Genomic DNA, 4,924 nt, shown 5'->3' on the forward strand with positions numbered 1-4,924 from the left:
GTGGCTGCTCTTGTATTTGGAGCATAGATATTCAGAATTGAGAGTTCCTCTTGGTAGATTTTAACTTTGATGAGTATGAAGTGCCCCTCCTTGTCTTTTTTGATAAATTTGGGTTGGAAGCCAATTTCATTTGATGTTAGAATGGCTAATCCAGAGTTCTCCTGCATTTCTTTAATAATGCCCTTCTTAAAGTCCTCTACCAATATCATGAGTTATGCTTTTAAATCTAATTCTTGCTTTTCAGGTGTGTTGGTGTATCCAGGACTGACTGAAGTGGGAGTGCTAGGTTCTGATGATGGTGAGTAGTCTTGGTTTCTGTTAGTAAGATTCCTACGTTTTCCTTTCTCCATCTGGTGATCTCTGGAATTAGTTGTTATAGTTGTCTCTGGTTGGAGCTTGTTCCTCTGGATATCTGGAGCCAGAAATGGAGTCTGTCCCAGCAGCTGTGTTGCTTCTGCAGGCCACCCTCTCCCCGTCAGTGCACTGGAGCAAAGATGGCTCTCCTACCAGCCTTGAGACCCCATATTTTTTATATGTCCACAATAGTGATAAAACAATGCACAATGCTTTTAAGGAGTTTTATTTTATCTTGAAGCTATTTCTGCAGTAGAACACATATATCAGTCAGATCTTCCTCATTTTAAAGTTTGCATAGTGTTCTTAGGGACTAGTTGAACCAGTATTGTAACTGTCCCTCAACTCCTGAACTATTTTCATTCCTCAGGAATGCATTGTTGAATGAATATGTTCATCACTACACTGAATGCTGGTGGGTTGTCTTTCCCTTATTGCTGCAATCGATAGTGCTGCAATTATATATTTCTCCAATGTCTGTTTTGAGGTTGCAAAGATTAACAAAAGTGTCAGATATTCTTATACATTGAAAAAGTAGATAAATTGGCAACCTGAAATTTTATGGTGTCAGGAAAGAATAGGTATTTATGTTAATAAATTTTAGCTCTTATAAGAATCAGAATGAGTATCCATCAATGTTTTCCTAGTAATTCCTTCAGAAACCAAGGAGTTAAATTGCTGACACAATATATGCATATTTTTAGTTTCACTGACTCCTGGTAACTTCTTCTCCAAAGTTATGTAGAACAGTTTGTTGCCCCCCATTCTTGTTGGCACTTGATATCAGCAGATGTTTTTATGTGGGGCAATCTGATGAGTAACGACTACTATCACTATGCTAATTTAATTTGCATCTCTCTGATTAATAACGAGTATAAGCATGTTTTCATCTATGCAGCAGGCACAGAGGTTATCTATTCTGTGTATTAGTTATATTTCTACCTTTGTATAATTAACTTTTATTGTTTTAATGGATGCAACCCTTTGTGCAGCCCATACTTTGTGTCATTTGTTTCAAACATCTTTTCCATACCATTTGTCTGTTGATTGTGTTTTATTGCAATGTCTTACAATAAAGAGTGATAGAGGTCTTGCCTTTTGCTGTAGTCAAATGAATAAATCCTTTAAAACTTAAGTGAGGGGTATTGTGTCTTATTCAAGAAGTCACTTCCTATATAAACAGAGGAAAACCAAACCAAACTAAACCAAATCAATGTATAGATTTCAAATAGTACAAGGAAAGAACTCAATAACCAATCCTAAGATATAAAAAAGCTAATACATTTATTTTGAAATGTTTAAAAAGGACTTGAAATTTCCTTCAATATTTAAAAATTATTGTATCATCCACTTATTAAAATTGTCTGAAATTTATTTCTATACATGACACAATGTATAAACTGATTTAATTTGTTATAATATGAGAATGTAATCCTCTCTACATAATTAAACCCTTCCTTTGACTTGAAATGTGAGTTATGCAATACAGCAAGGTTCCTGATGTTCTCAAATTTGGGTCCAAGTACCCTTTCTCTCCCACTAATCTGGTTGCCTTTCTGCTCAAACAATATAGTGTTCTAATTGTATGGTCTTAATTTTGATATCTGTAGGACTAGTCCTTTCTATTTGTTCTTCAAAATTATGTTGCATATTCTTGATTTTTTAAATTTTATAATCAGCTTTTTAAGTTTCATAAAGCACATACCTTGAAATGTTTAACTAATATAGAATTTAATTTTTGAGAAATCAGACATCTTTTGGTTGAATTGTCATTTAAAAGACATTTTTGTTTTGGAGATTATACTATAATTTCAACATTTCTTCTTCTTTACTCTCCCTCCCAAACCTCCCATATACCTTCCTCATTCTCTTTCAAATACATAGCCTTTTTCATTGTTATTTGTGCATTACATATATAGTTAAATATAACCACCTCAGTCTGATTTATGTTACTTGTATGTAGGTTTTCAAGTCTGACTACTTCGTATTGGATAATTGGTGTGTTTTTCCTGCTCCCAGTATTCCTCAGTTATCTGTGTTTCTTTGTGTAGAGTTGAGGCCTCATGGGCTTTCCCTCACCCACTCTGGCATGTCTGTTGGTGTCTTCCTTGTTCAAGTCATGTTTAGACAGTCGCGTTGGTGAGACTATGAGTGCAGTTACTATTAGGCATTGTCTCACAGCATATCCTTGATCACTTAACACTTGCAATATTTCTTCCCTCTCTTTTGCAATGTTCTCTGAAGTTTAGATGAGGGGTGATTTGTAGACACATCTAATAGAATGGTGCATCACAACTCTGCATTTTGATTGCAGTTTCCTGGAATGTTCTTTATCTGTTGCAAAGTTTCCTCAATGAAAGGTGATGAAGACTACATTTATCTGTGGGTATAATAACAAATACTTATAGATTATTATTAGGGGTTATTATTATTCTGGTTTAGTAAAGTAGTGGGAGTAGGTTGTCCTTCAATATCTATGACATCACTAGTTCTGAGTATTTAGCTAGGTTCAGTACCAGCATGGTTTCCTTCTTTTGTGCAAATATCAAATCTAATAAGGAAGTTTTAAGTTACTGCCAAGGTATGAGTGCCACTGCTACACCCTTAGAGTTATCATGTGATGCTGATGGTTGTTGTACTTCATAGACCATATAGATCAATTGAGCTGTTGATTACCTCCCTTCTTTGGAAGCTTGTATGGTGCTTTTTGATACCATAAAAACAAGTCCTCAGGAAGAAGACATTCATTTCAGTTCAGTCTCAGGGGTATCTAGGTTCTGATTTTGAAGTTCATAATGTAGCAATAAGCAATAAGAACTTACCGTTTCACTGCTGGTGACAAAGAAAACAGCAAAAGGCTGTTTTTGGAGTCTCTTGGACAACCTGACCAACAACTTAAACGAGGGCTTCTCATGTCTGGTATAGGGATTTTGTTAGATGATCTTTGACTCTAGGAGAAATCATTTTCTATTGTCCCTTCTATTTATGTCTTTCAATGTTGTTTATAGTCTTTTCATCATGCACATCTGTTTTTAGATGTATACCTACTTACTTAAAAGGATTGTGTATTATTATGAATGATAGTTTTAGTTTTGCTGGCTTTATTATGCAGCAAAAAATACTCGTCTATTGTGATCTTATGAATTTTGGCAAATGTGTAAAATTATATAATTATAATATAATCAATGAAGGAAGCATTCTCAGTCAAAAATATCCCTATGTATTCTTGAATCCAGTGTCTTGTTGAGTACTGAGTGATCAGTTAGTGTTTCTTGTCACAATAATTTGAATTTTTCTAGAATTTTATGTAAGTGGAACAATATAACATTCAGCCTTTATGTCTTGCTCTTGCTTCTTTCATTCAATGCAATGATGCACAGGTTTCTCTGTACACTTTTTTTTGTACAAGGAATTTAATTTTATTTCTAAGTAGTATATGACTATATGGATGAAGCAGAATGTTATTTTTTCCACTCACTAATTCATGTTTTTTTTTTTTAAACAAGGTTGGCGTAAAATGGTTAGATATTCTGTGGCCATTAACAAGATAAGTATTTGTGTGCACATATTTTCAGGTCTCTAAAGTGAAAATTTTAAATTCTTTATGCTATGCTTCATGGAAATGAATGTAGAACATTATATGACATCATCAATCTTATTTACAATGTGGATGAATCATTTTGCACTCCTGCTATGTATGGAAGATCTAGAAGATATTCGATATTTTCAACTTTGTTTTGTATTGACATCTGTCCTACACAGGCGGTAAATATTTCACTCTTTAAAGTCATATTTTCTATTTGCATTCAACTTTTAGAAATATCTGTTTGTATTGATTTTTATAAATATCCTATATGAAAGTGTTAGACTAGTCGGCACAATCCTGGACAAATCATATCAAGCTGCAAGCCTCATGTGGAAGGTTTTATTGGCAAAAGTAGCTTCTGGGAGGGGGTAAAAAAGAAGCAGGAGAAGGAGGGGGAGGAGAAAGAGAAGGAGAAGAGAGAGCTCCTAGGGGACAAGTCTTTTATCTGGGCCATGATGCACGTGACATATGTGCAAAGGGATGTGCTGAGGGTGCCATGACAATGGGCACAGGAGCAGCATTGTCACCTAGAGATGATATGTCTCCTCTCTGGGTCTGGGAGCTAGCTGTAAAGATACTTATACCTGTCCACAGATGTATTTGATGGTAACATTCCTCTCTTTTTCTTATCATAAAGAGAGGGGAAATGGGGGTCAGATGGTGAGGTAGGAATAGGGACATTGAATCTTTTAAACTGTTTTCTGCTGCCTAGGGGCATCACCAAGTTTGGGGTGTAGTTGACTCTCCCCATCAGGGCTCATTCACATCAGGACCCTCTGTAGGCAGTGGTTGGTAATCCTATTAAAGGAAGCTAGTCCCTGTGTTTATGGATGTCTGATTGTAGCTGCTGGATTTTGCTTCTCACTGTTGAAGACTCGTTGATGTAGAAGCAGCTTTATTCTTGGAGAAAAAGACAAAGACCACCTTCTTTAGCTCTAAGAACATCTAGTCCCCATTTGTTCTGAAGCACTACTGATGCTAGGA

Source organism: Mus pahari, chromosome X, assembly GCF_900095145.1.
Source record: "Mus pahari chromosome X, PAHARI_EIJ_v1.1, whole genome shotgun sequence".
Lineage (NCBI taxonomy): Eukaryota > Metazoa > Chordata > Mammalia > Rodentia > Muridae > Mus > Mus pahari.